The sequence below is a fragment of the Pieris rapae genome, chromosome 4, assembly GCF_905147795.1.
Source record: "Pieris rapae chromosome 4, ilPieRapa1.1, whole genome shotgun sequence".
In the NCBI taxonomy this organism is placed as follows: Eukaryota; Metazoa; Arthropoda; class Insecta; order Lepidoptera; family Pieridae; genus Pieris; species Pieris rapae.
Genome location: NC_059512.1, coordinates 7692787 through 7707615, shown reverse-complemented (window position 1 = coordinate 7707615; position 14829 = coordinate 7692787). Strand labels below are relative to the sequence as shown.

General features: G+C 31.8%; 2 non-coding genes across 2 annotated transcripts; both read left to right on the top strand.

The window, feature by feature from the left end:
* Nucleotides 1–3582: 3582 nt before the first annotated feature.
* Trnas-aga lies at nucleotides 3583–3664 on the top strand. Its single transcript has one exon. It is a non-coding gene; the product is annotated as a tRNA-Ser (tRNA).
* An 8785-nt stretch (nucleotides 3665–12449) lies between these two features.
* Nucleotides 12450–12522, top strand: Trnar-acg. Its single transcript has one exon. It is a non-coding gene; the product is annotated as a tRNA-Arg (tRNA).
* Nucleotides 12523–14829: the final 2307 nt, after the last annotated feature.

The following is a 14829-nucleotide window of genomic DNA, read 5'->3' as shown; positions in this document are numbered from 1 at the left end:
AAAGGCTAGACAACATTACAGGAGACCTAATAGCTGGCAGCTATTTCGGGCAAAGAATTAGTCTAGCTAGTCAAAGGCGGAACGCTGCCAGTATCTTCGGAACCTTGCTTAAAGAAACTCCTTATAATAATACTAGCGGATCCGACAGACGTTGTCCTGTCTACACGTCTTTAATTTCAAAATTTCAATTTTTAATAAGCCATGTTGATGAAAATTATTATTCAAATGTTATGACAATATCTAACGATCCAGCACATGGTCACACACGATTTAACACAATGATAACAAAACTTTTTTTAAATTTCGGGACAGACTAAAATTAAAATTCGAATATTATTTAAAATTTGACACTGCGATGGTAGCGCCGTCTGTCGGATCCAATGTAAAACATTCCAAAATCAACAACAACTAATAAATTGAAAATTAATAAAAAAAACATTGTCCAGCGGACAAAATTGTGAATCTAAACCATTCCCAGATCCCCTTGAACACACACAAAAAATTTCGTCTAAATCGGTCCAGTCGCTTAGGAGGAGTTCAGTCACATACACACGCACACAAGAAATATATATATTAAGATATTCTACTTATTATATTATTAAAGGGTTTTAGTTTTAGATTAAAAGAAAGTTGGTTTTACGTTGCTTAATTAATGTGATAATAAATAAATTAAGTTATGTTTAAGGATGCTAAGTCTAGATCTAAGTACAACTTTACTTATAAAATATTCAAAAACATGTATTATATCACTTAAGAGTTTGTCATCAACGACTTTGCGTACGTTCTTATTACAACGATAATGTAACAAGCTTCAATACACTGTTTTGTGTTGTATTACCATTGTAATTGGTCGCAGTCGTAGCCATAACACATTATGTCATATAACACTTCCGTAATAAGACGCTAAACCTTTTTAATTCGACCGCATGTTTAGATTTTTTTACTACTAATATTATTCAGCTCATCAACTTGGATGTGATAGATAGTCGATATGAAGGGAAATTTCCTGCTAATGCTATTTATAACGACAAACCCAGATCTTCTTCATTTTTAAAGGTCGTGTTAGGGGCAGCTCTCAGCTTCCTCTACTCTCCCCTATATTTGGCAAGCCGTTGCGCCTGGATAAGACCTGTAAGAGCCTTTACTCGATCGCTCCAGCTCCGCTCAGCCTATAGGGTTTTCTAAATTTATGGATCTCTGCGTCTCGAAAGACAGTACTTTACAGATACAGTGCTAATAAAAGGAATTATACTTTACTAAGCTTTTTTTTTTAAACCAACAATTTGTTACAATCTAGTATGAAATTTTTACTGATTCTTGATGCATGCATCTATACATATTTTTCTTTACTCACAATCGTAAAAATATTGAAATGTGTTTGCCGTGAAAAATGTAGATAGAAAAATGCGTTTATTCATTAGACATCAATTTAATTATAATGTGTAAGATTCGGGAACACTTTTAAGTAAAAATATACCTGCATCAGGGTTCCTTAAAAGTAAGAGGTCAAAGATCTTTGGTCTGTTTTAAGAATTTAGTACTGTTTTAAGACAAATATGTATAGGTGATACGAAGTTCAACGGGTCATCTAGTGCGTAATAATATTAACATCTTGTCACATTTGTAGTAGACATATGACGTGGTCTATGTAGCATCGTATGACTTTGGTTGCATCAATATAGATATCGTGATTCTAGACTTAAATAAGTAACAAACACGTAGTTGTGTAACGGAAGTGATGCCCTAGTCACCTCGGCCATTGTAAAATAAATACCTATGCTAACAAATGCAACTGTTTTCTTTAGTAGTCAAAAGAAAAAAGAATATATTAACGAATATAGAGTTATGAATACTGAAATGTAATAATAAATTCGGAATTCTGAGGACTGTTTGAGAAATCAGAAAATTAAAAAACAAATTATTTAATATTTAAGGCTCTTATAGGGGTTCAAAAAAGGCAGTCATCGCAGCCCATAAATACCTATTTTTAGTGGGTGCGTTGCCGGCCTTTGAGGGCGGAGTACACTCGAATTTTGAATATTTGGAGAAATAGTTTTATTTAGGAAAAGCGAACTCTCTCTAATGAGTAACATATAATAATATTTCATATGTTGGTAATATATATATTATTATAATATATATATTGTAATAATATATATTATTATAATATATATGTTGGTAATATATATATTATTATAATATATATATTACCAACATATGAAATATATAATAATAATATAGTATATAAACACTAAAAGTTTAGGCTACTTTCTAATATTATTTATATTCCAATTTTAAATATTTTATAAGTGTCATACTGGTAGATATAGAAATCATTGTATGCAACTATTTTTAGTTCGCCATTAGTAAAACAGGTTCTGTTTTCCTTATATAGATAAGTCTGTAATTTATACCTTTATGTACCTTCAAGTTATTTTTCCTGTTCGGTTTCCTGGATTTGCAGTGTAATTAATAGGATACCTGTACCTAAGCTTGATGTTGTCTTAGAAAATACTTCTCTACCTCTATTCCTAAAAGAATAATATTTCTAAATGCACTTTTTAATAGGTAAATCGTCTGTCTCTTTTAATTACAGCTTCAAAAAAATTATACGAAAAGCGACATTTGAGTACTGTTTTAATAAAACTGATTTTTTATGAACAGTGGTTATATAAAACTGTGGATAAGAAAAGTCTATGCGTATCTGCTAAAGATTTATTTTATCGATAGATCATAGATTGGCCTAACTGAATTTACCAAACACTTTTAAAAACGGAAACAGGGCATCAAATAGTACAAAAGTCTTATCTAATACATATTTGGGGCTTATCTCCCTATAAGCTTCATAAAAAACATATGTTTTTAATCAGATTAGCAATTTATCTTCTTCAATTGCAACGCATGTCGCAAATAAGTCGAGTTCTGCGCAAGCCGAGATGCGTGTACGATGTAATTAACAACGTTTATTTACACATGGCAACACAAATCAATGTAAATAGCCAATTTGACATGACACATACTATGTCGACGGTAAAACGAGCAATGCTAAACATAAGTCAAGTTAAAGAAAAAAAATGAAATCGAATTTATTACGCACCACAAACGTGTAGCCGATGGTTTCTAAAATGAATAAAACACCTTTATAACTTCGCTTATTTTACTTTAATTTAAGGTAGATGTTACATAAAAACGGCCATTTTGTTTAAAAGGAATTAAATTGATACTGTAGTTTAGCCTTTCAGTCACCAAGGTTTAAAACCTTATAGGTTTTTAGGTGTTTTCTGTACTTTTAGTTTAAATATATAAAATGTGTGTTAATTAATAATAAATTAAAAAATAAAATTATTGTGCTGACAGAATAAAATAAGGTCTACTATTTATTTATTATATTTCGTATAATACGTATAGTATAATAATGGCAACTTACGATACCAGTTCTTACAGTTACTATAGTACTAGTTATTCAACTAAAATGATTGTTTAACCAGTCGTAGTGTAGTTAGATAAACTGATAGTAATTTGTTATGGTATTCAATATGTTACATGTACTATTAAATTAATAATTTCAAACATCTCTTCATAGCAGTCGTGGCCGAGCGGTTAAGGCGTCTGACTAGAAATCAGATTCCCTCTGGGAGCGTAGGTTCGAATCCTACCGACTGCGAACTCTTTTGCACACAATAATTTTATTTAACAAAATATCTGTTACAATTTAAACTTAAGAATGTAGCATACAAAAATTTCAACACAAGCATACAAAACAAGCTCGATAAAAGCGCGGTGTTATAAATCTTGAAAGGTTTACGTGTTTCTTTGAAATATTTGCACGAATATTTTATACAATATATATACAAAATAAACTAGAGTGCGCTCTAGTGTTCTTGAACAGTTCTATGTTGTCTTAAAGGTCAACAACTTTTATTTAAATTATACAAATAAAACATGAAATTACTTAACTAGGTCTGAAATAAAAACAATTCGTTTTTATTATATTTACACATTTTACCCAATTGTGATAAATATACGCGTTTATTTCCGATAACATTATCCTTCATAATGTGTAATGCTGGCATATCAGACAATACCAGAGCTAAAATCTTTATTTACATCTTTGTTTATATTGTATTACGATTTGCGTTATCAATATAAGCAAACGAACCAATAACGAATTGTTTGAGAACATCGAAAACATCGTGTAAAACCGAAAATACATCCTGGTTTCAGTTTTTTTTTACAATAATCATGCCTATATGTTTGGAAAATGTTTTATTATACCCCAATAAAAACTTTGCAGTGTTGGCCCATTGGTGTTGTGTTTGTTGTGCGGCGTCAATCTGAGGTCGTAGGTTCGGTCCCCAGCTATGAACTTTCTTTCTATGTGCGAATTAAAAATTCGCTTCAACTTAAACGTCCGACACAAAAAGTCGACGGCGTGTATCAGGCAGAGGAGGCTGTTCACCTACTTGCCTATTCAATTGAGAAATGATACAGATATCTGAGGCATAGAGCTTAAAATCTTAAATTTAATTAAAACTTCGCACTCTATAGAACGTAATAAAACTAACAAGCGTCCCACTCATTGATCGGAAGATGTCTGTCCGCCGGGCCCAGTCTCATTAGGTCTGCACGTGCGTCGCCCACGGCCCTTGGACCATAGTCTCAAATTAACGACTTAGCGGCGACCCAAGATATCGCTCACGGCATGTAGAAAGTTGCAAAACTGTTATATACAATTTTACATTCTTAGGACAATATTGTTGCGGGTGGCGAATTGTGTGGAAATTTTATAACTATTTTTTTAATCTTCCTGCTTCGTTTACTCTGTTCGAATAAATGCATTAAAAATCATATAATAAATTAGATTATTATAAATGGAATCATAACTGAATATATGACTTAAGAATTGTTTTTAATTCTTTAACATGTTTGATTTTATTAAAACCAAATTTGTGGAATGAATTTAATTTGACAATTTATACTACTGTTATAATGAGGTAAAGAGTGTGAAGTTGTAGGGGATTATCGCTGGATACTGAGCTGGCTGGCATTTTTTATTTTGACGTCATTTATGAGTGTCATAGACTATAACCAGAAAAATGAAGAGAAACAAACGCTGCCTTATCCTTGAGTAACACAAATGATAAGTTCATCATCAAGAGAAAAGCAATACCTACAAAGTCATCGTCAACATATTATCTCAAAATTTTATATTATAAAAAACACGTCCTTCGGCGGGCCTATCAATCTGTCTGTTCGCGATTAACTCTAAAAATTTATTGCCGCTCAGGGTAGCCCATGCGAGGAACCAGTACACAAGTTACATATTATAAACACGACAATAATAATTTTGGTAAACATGTGATTCGATATTTGTTTATAAGAATTGCTTAAAATGTTTCCTTATATTGTGAATTATGTATGACATAAATAACAAATAAAATACAATATTATTAACATTTGTTTATTTTTAACAAACGCAATTTAATATGTAGACACAATTTGCACGAAATGAAACAGTAAACCACATTATCTCCAACCAACTGGCAGTTTGGACAAAATAACTTTTCGTCATGGGATTACGAGTCCGTACCAGGGATTTAAGGTTTCATTACTCTAGCCCTTTCTTTTGGATTTGTCCCCTACTATTTGGTATCGAATTTGGTTAGTGTCATTCTTATCTTTGTTTTTTGAATTTCTTTTTGTTAATTGGGTTCGTGTTGACAATTCCTGTTTTAAGTTTGAAGACTCAATGATGAAAATTAATTATTTAAAATTAACTCCATACATTAACCACACGTTTTTAATTGTCCGTCGATAGGTTTTGCTGTATGCTTTAATGTTTGTGTATTGTAAGAAATTGTTAGTTTTTTTTAACATACAAAAGTCATATTATTTAATATGAGTACGTGAGTATGAGTTAAACAAAATCCATACTATATCAGGATTTAAGTCTAGAAATACTTTAGTTTTGCTGCAAAACATATTATAATCTTCTTCATTATAATTAAATGACTAAAACTCCCACATTACAAACATTGTATTCAATATAGCAAAAACTTAAAAATCATGATTGTCGTTAAAAACTAAATGCTGATGAGGCGAGTTATTCGTAGTAGTACTTGGATCCCTAGAGTCAAGTGAGGGTGTAGCTAGGGAGCGTAGCGAGGCGAGACCTCTAATATACAAATATTGCGGACGAAATGAATATATTCGGCCCCCTCGAACAAGTGCAGCACTTGATTACGTTGACGTTATGAATGTATGGGGAAATTTGATGAGACATCTTAAGAAGTTGAGCCGTTCCCTTGGGCAAAGTATAATTGCTACCGTTTCTATGTAAGATGTATTTATAAAAGCTTGCCAACGCTCGGAGAATTGATATATTTTTACAACAAAAACAAAATATAATATACTAGCGGATCCGACAGACGTTGTCCTGTCTACACGTCTTTAATTTCAAAATTTCAATTTTTAATAAGCCATTTTGATATAATTATTACATTTGATACAATAAGCCATTTGAGCCATGATGAAAATTATTATTCAAATGTTATGACAATATCTAACGATCCAGCACATGGTCACACACGATATAACACAATGATAACAAAACTTTTTTTAAATTTCGGGACTGACTAAAATTAAAATTCGAATATTATTTAAAATTTGACACTGCGATGGTAGCGCCGTCTGTCGGATCCAATGTAAAACATTCCAAAATCAACAACAACTAATAAATTGAAAATTAATTTAAAAAACATTGTCCAGCGGACAAAATTAAACCATTCCCAGATCCCCTTGAACACACACAAAAAATTTCGTCTAAATCGGTCCAGTCGTTTAGGAGGAGTTCAGTCACATACACACGCACACAAGAAATATATATATTAAGATAATGTGGCAAGAACTTTAGGCAAACATCCACGAAGAAATACATTTTTATATAAAAACTGAAGGAAAAACGATTTAACAAGTGATATCGTTGAGTTTTAGCCAAAACGCCTTCTTCAGAAAGGGATAAATGGGATCATGCTATCCCTACCTAAAAAGTACACGAAACTTAAAATTTATTTAAAAGGTTGGTGAAATCAACCTAATTCTTAAATGCAAATGTTTTTCTACCATATATCTACTATATATCAATTGTTTTTCTACGATTCTCCTATGAAAACATCTTAAATTTAACCAGTATTATAGTAAAATAACAGTTTCTTTAGGCGCCGTGACCCGGTAAGGCAATGGTGTGTAAAATGGCCATGTATGGTCATTTCAATGTTTAATGTGGATCGCTGGCAAATGAATAATTTTAGATTAAAATTTCTAGACGACGCATAACCACAACCGTACCTTACTTACCATAATGAAAAATAATAAGCTAGCGAGGCGCCGAGGCTCGGTTACAGAGTTCCGGGAGTTTACTTACTTAACAATGTAATATAATGTTAATATTATTTCCTGGTTTGTAGTGTCGTATAACATATTCATTTTCATCTCGTTAATCTTTGCGTCTATGTGCTCATACAACAACTGCTCGAATGGTAAAGGAAAACATCGTGAGGAAACTGGCTTGCCTTAGACCCAAAAATTTGACGGCTATGTCAGACACAGTAGGCTGATCACCAACTCGCTTATTACAATGACAAATGATCATGAAAAAGATACAGAAATCTGAAGACCAGACTTATTTATTGTTATTTAAAGCCTATTTTAAACATTTAAAGTAACCTAAACTAAAGATCATTTCTGACGTTTTGAAATTGGTTTTTGATTATATCCACATGATTTAGTTAGGTAGGCAAACTTATCCTACCCGCTGACTATAATCTATAATCATCTACTACTTCTTGATCAATGCCTTAGACGTTCTGCAAATTACAAACAGACAGCCTAAAGTATAACACTCAGAAACCCTAGGCAAAATTATTCGCTCAGCAAATACTAGCGACCAATCAACATTCTAACAAACCTAACAGTTGTTCCCATTCGGGGCGATCCTTTCCGCAGCCCGTCCCAAGTGTCCCGCTAATACTCCATATGGCGTTACACAATGTACAATACATAAACAACCATTGTACCATGACCTCTAACAAAAGCGCATTAAAGCAGAGGAACAGTTCAATCTTAATTGGTATTCAAAGTATTGTAAGGGCGGAAAAACTGATGCAATGACATGTGCATGCATTAGGGATGATGGCACAATCACCAGTCGCTTATTGCTCGCAACTGGCCTCATTGACGTCATTGACTATAGCTTTCTCATTGCTAATAGGGCGTATGCATATGACTCAATTCGTTATCGGAATTAAGAATTATTTCCCTCATCGATGTCTTTGTATCCAAAATATCAGTTGAATTATCTGATAATTCAAAGAAAACCGCATTTGCCAGATACATATTCTCTACCACCGTTCTTAATTTACACTCATTCTCCCACTGCGCTGATTCTGCAACCCAGAAAGTGTTTGGCCTCCAAAAGGAGAAACTTCCTGTACCACTGCCTGCCAATAATGCTGGCTTTCAGCTGCAGTAGCTATTAATTTAATGGTGGTTTTACGAGAGAGACAAATGTTTGTTTTGCTTTTTGATTGCTTTACAATGATTTTGAATTACAACGGCAAGTACGTCGAACTAATATTTTTATAAAAAACGTCTTTTATAAAAAAATCTTATAAATTACCTAGTAAAAATAAAGAAAATAGTGCCGCTACATATTTTTTAGACCTAAACCTCAGATTTCTGTATCTTTTTCATGATGATTTGCCAATTCAATAGGCAAGTAAATTATCAGTCTCCTGTGCCTGACACAGGCCGTCGACTAAGGCAAGCCGGTTTTCTCACGATGTTTTCCTTCTCCATTCCAGGAAATGGAGACTTAACATAAATTACCTAGTAATAAGTCAAATATATAAATACATATATTGTATGTTTATAAAAAAGTCTTTTACTCAACCATTTTAATTAATTTGATTCATTTCAGGATTAGTCATTAGGTACATAGATTTATCGTGCACCTGTTGTCACTATAATAACTGTATTTACATTTATCAAGTCATAAAATAAGGCAGGCACAAAACACTTGGCGAGAATACGGAAATAGCTATGTTGCATTCAGATAAAAACAAGTCATTATTATAAGTAAACAATATTAATAAATTTGTTATTATTAATATTTTGTCGATATATATCCTAATGATTTAAATAGCGAATAAAAACTACTAAATAGTTATATGAGACAAGATAATTTAGCTAAAGTTTATTTTAAAATATATGAGTACTTTACAGATCCTGTATGACTAATACATTTTTAATTAAAAATTGTTATACAGAATAATTATGTAACGCTTAAGTTTCTTCATTCCTAACAATAGGTACATAGAATTTCCAAGAAAAGTACTCGTGTCATATACTGTCAATGTATGCGCATTCTACCAATATTCTCAAATTCCATAGGAGCCGACTTTCCGGCGCCACAATGCATACTTCTAAGTAATATCATATAATGGCACACGGACTGTATATCATTACAATCACTTTAGACCGAGTACGTGTCTTATTCTTATAAAATGCAAAGTCAAAATTGCATTGATGAAATCATTGCATCTTGACAAAAGAATTAAAACAGTTCGTTATAGTAGTTTTTATTGTGACATACGCAATGTGTCAAATTTTATGTATACGAATTTTGTTAAATTAGTCATACAGTTTTATGTACTGTCTCGACTTCACAGCGTAAAACAATTTAGTAGAGAATAATTTCAAATTTGGAATATTTTTTCGTATTGCAGGCTCGCTATCAGGACCGGAACCAGACTATCAGTTCGCAGTTAGTAGAACAAGGCGATTGTGGTTAACTCCAAATCTAAATATTTGAGATTCTCACGACCCACGCACTTCACACCTCGACGGCTTGACAGAAACGACGCAATGACTTCACGCTTCAATCAATATAAGAAATTATTTATAAATGATTTTCCTAAGAAACTTCTTTGCTTACACATATTTTTATGCTTTTCTTAAAGAATTCCAAGAAATACTACTTCGCATTACATTAGGTTATTTTATAACGATTTCAATAATTTAATCCCTTGCAAAATAAACTTATATGTTTTCCTATATCATACCAGTAAAATATTATTTAATCTTTTGTATAATTACGGTGCGTACATATAATTTGTATATAACTCGTACTCTGGTTTATACTTCGTACCTAAGCTTTGCTAAATATCATAATACCAAAGTATTTGATTTATCATACATTCCTACCGGAATAGATCCTTACTGTTCTCTCATTAATAAGAAACGTTAGAAAACTTCTGGATATAAACAAGAATTTTTAATTGAAATGGTCAGCCATATTAATTTTAACAGCCGTAAACTTGTAACAGCCGTAATATTGAATAATAAGGACCTAAATGGTCCTTATTTGCCTGATCATCTACTTGCCTATTAAAATATTTTCGAAAATAGCGGATTTTCTACAAGAAATGTCATGAACGTATAATTATGTATACAAATTTACTTCACACACTATACTACCCAATTCTACAAACAAAAAATCTTAAACACTTATGAGTGTAAAATATAACAAATGTGTTGATATGGTTTCGAGAAGCTCTTGAAGTATCGACGCAATACCTTTCAACACTCTGAAACATAATATTTTTATTTATTAATAATATTTTCAAGTGTTTAGTTGTGTAGTGTATCTCACATTAGTCTATAGTAGGTGAGAGAGAGCAAAGGATCCCCTTTAAGAGATGGAAGTGTAGACTAGGAGACTAGTCCACATTTTCTCGACACATAAGAATACAACTGAGGTCCCGAATACTCTCGGTTTTAGTTGTTTTTTTTTTTATTATTTAAACGGTCGATGTAATAAATAATATATACAAAATAACATTCAACATATGAAAGCTACATTTTCTCTCCAAAGTTGCCTCCTCTATGATTTCGATCACATCCTCATTAAATTCAAAATTGAAGTATATGAGTTGTTGTTGGTATAAAACGGATGTCAGTCTTAGCAAAGCTGATAAATGTCATACATACATATATCGTATTCTAAATTATTTCTTCTTATATACTATATTTTTCGTCTGCGAAAATTTGCTTGAGACGACATTTATATTTAACACTCGTTTAGTATTGTTACTGGTCTAGTTTGCGTAACAGTTGTACTAAAACAAAGATAAGAGACGGTAAAATTACCCTAATATAAGGCCTTAATATACTCTTTAGATTATTTTTGATTTTCATTCGGAGCAGTCAAGATGGCCGCCCTTCTTTTATTTAGCGCCAACCCACGTTTCTTTATCCCTTAACCTTTTATTGGAGTTTAAACATTTGTTTTTTTATTATTAATGTATTTTTTTATTTACATATATTCTTAAATACAAGCCTATGAAACAAAAAATATTTTCGAGAATAGCAGAATGATTTTCTATAAGAAATGTCATGAACGTATTTTTACACGGGAAATGGGGAATGTAGTGTCGACAGGTTGAAACCTTGTCACACTAATTTATAGTTCGTAATAACTGTTTCACAAAAAATAAATATAAAACTAAGACATAACATTTTATTATATGAAAATTATCATAATTTTATACGTCATAAAAATAAATTTGTATTTATATATCTGGTTGTATCTACTCGTTTAAAAGATTGTATATGGTTGATTGCTATAAATTATAAATATTTTAATAAAAATCTCTGTCTAAAAAATTAACAAGCTTCTTTTTATTTCAAACCAAACAAACACTTCTTATATCATCAATGTATTGCCACAATTTAAAATGAAAAACAACAAAATAGGTCACATTTTACATAAATGTTTGCGAGCTGCATAATATTCTTGCAACACATCGATATCAAATAACAAAACTATTTCAAAGTAAGCAATTAACTTCTTTTACCTATTATACCCTATACCTATTATATCACTGCCATTGAATCAGACGGTTTACAGCCAATACTGCGTATACAGAATTAAAACATCTCACTACAATGAACCTGTATATATTTGTTACGAAATCATATAAATGTACATACAAAAGCGCCACGTGGCTTCAAAACGAACTAATGAGGACACGTGACCTCCACACGACACACTTCTTGCATTAATTAGTGAAATGTTTTATTGCTGCAACGTTACAAGGGTTACGACAAGGTTAAAACAGTCTAACAACGATTATTATATAGCTGTTATTAGTGGGTAAAGTCGGTGCAGAAAGCGAACCGGTAGTTATGTATAATACATATCATTATTATTTACTGCGCATAATTTCATTCACTTATACACAAAAAATTTACGAAATGTCATAACCACATCGCGGCCCAGTTTGTAAAATCTGAAATATAGATATTTTTACTAATACGTGTATGTAGTATAATAATTGGTTTTGAGATTTATATAGATATTATCCCCCATTTTCAGACAAAGCTGCATCGGCCCTGTGGCGCAACGGATAACGCGTCTGACTACGGATCAGAAGATTCCAGGTTCGAATCCTGGCAGGGTCGACGAGTCTTTTTAACATTTCTAATTTCTTGGTCTATTTTGAATTTTCAGATACTAATGAAAATACTATTACTAGTTTTAATTTATTTTAAATTAATTAAAAATACATTTCGATTTGAATTGTTCGTATATTCATAATACAGTTGTTAATAAGTTTTTATTTAGGATTTTAAATTAAAACAATTTACTATTAACGAAATATTTCTCTACACAATTAAATCGCATTCATCGTTCTTACCTTCCTGCACCAAACGTCTCCACTTAACTTGTAAAAACTGAAGTGTCAAAATATTACAGATTTGAAAATCTTTAGAAGATAACGAAAGATAAGCAATCGTGAAGTTAACGTTATATTTCCAATGTTTTGTGTACAAAATATGCAATATTGTCCTGAGATATTAACAATGTACTGAATGTTTTATATACATAGATACAATAGACTGCTGTATTATGAAGCTGTATGCGTCCACTACGTACATTTATTTCAATGTTGGGGAATACAAATTGTCCTGCCATTGCTGATTTCATTCCTAATTCTTGGATATTTCTTATGTGTGTGTTATTCTATTCAATTTTATCTTCTAAGGAAGTGATCAGATACGCTTTTGTAATGGAATACAAAAGATTATCAAAATTAGAATCGTACTATTTGTATTTACTAAAATTAATAACCAACTATCAGTTTTACTTTAAAACATGTGAATCATAAATACAATTCTACAAACATAACATCTGTAAACTATTTATATTTCATTATCAGGTTGGGGTCAAGAGCGCGCCTTCCGGCTGATAATACATTCAGCATCCATAGGCCTTTATTTAACTTCACAAAAAGTCTGAACTGTCACAGATAAGCACAATATGTCACTTTTGTTAGTCTGATAAGATATGAACGTTTCTACGTCGAGCATAATTGTAGGTTACGGGTCAAAGGAATATGTGCTTGGGTATAAAAATAATTTAACTGTCTTTTTATCTAATAAATGTAAAGAAAAGTAAACGTTCTGTTATTTCTTAAATCCATTATAAAACAATAATATTTCCTAAATTGGCATGTATTAAATTAATAAATATCACTTAACTTACGTTGAAAAATATTATCTTTTAAAAGCAGTCAACGGCTGATTTGTGCGTGTCCATGACATCGCGATAACTTTTTGTTAACATAGAATGAAGATTTAGAATTTAAATATTATCTTAGCTTTTAGCCCGTTAGCGTTATTCGTGGAGCAAACATCCTGCCTCTAGACAAATATTGGCCTGCTCGTCACTCACAAGATGGTCCGGACATCACAGACATGTGCTAAACACCTATCTAGTGTAAACTCATCCTTAGAGTCTTACCTGTATATAAAAAGGATAGAGAAAGAACTTGTACCGAGATTTGATGTACATATTATAATGTTCGTTAGATAGTACTATTAATTTTTAAGGTTAGAGTCCACTATGAGAATTAATTGCGATTCTCAACCTTGAGTTTGCGTGTTCAAAACCCCCTTATAGATTTTTCTACCTATGTGCTCGTTCAGTATTTTGCATCTAAGACGCAATCATATAGGTAAGACACAAAAGGTTGATCACTTACGTGCCTATATTAGACATTTAATTAGAAGTCATATAGGGTTATTATAGGGCCTGTGGGTTACATTATTACAACCTAGTATTTGTGCATGTTTGACGCTGTCATAAAACCTATTTACAGAATGTCAAACAGGCCACAACAAGCCTTGAATAGATGTACATTTTGTCACGGCTATGCTTGTTATCTAATGCTAATCGGATGATATTCGCGCCATAGCACTTGAAAGCCCATCATAGAAGATACGAGGGTTAGCGATACGGTACATTAAGCGAACACGATAATATTGCTGACGCGTCATATATTCTAAAGTAGGAATACTCAATCCTATTATAGAACAAAGAAGTCTACTAAAGATTTATAATACGTTAGTTTAGGGAAATTGTAAATTGTAAGGTAATAAGTAATAATTATAAGGCAGTATATACCAGCAAATAATATATTTAAAGTGTATATGTAAAACAATTCTCTATTTTGTACATAATATATAGTACAAAGTTTTGTCGTACTGGCCATTTTGACTTCTTACAAATCTTCTCTTTAGTTAGGAATTCCAAATTCAAGTTTTTCAGCAATATACTCGTGCGTTTGCTATTCGAAAACCATGATTTTCTTTATAAAATGATCCGACTCTATTTAGAAAATAGAAAACATGCAATATCGCGTTATTTATTAGAACAATTTCCACACCAGCGCCTACGTACAAAACGCCATTTTCATACGTAGGGAC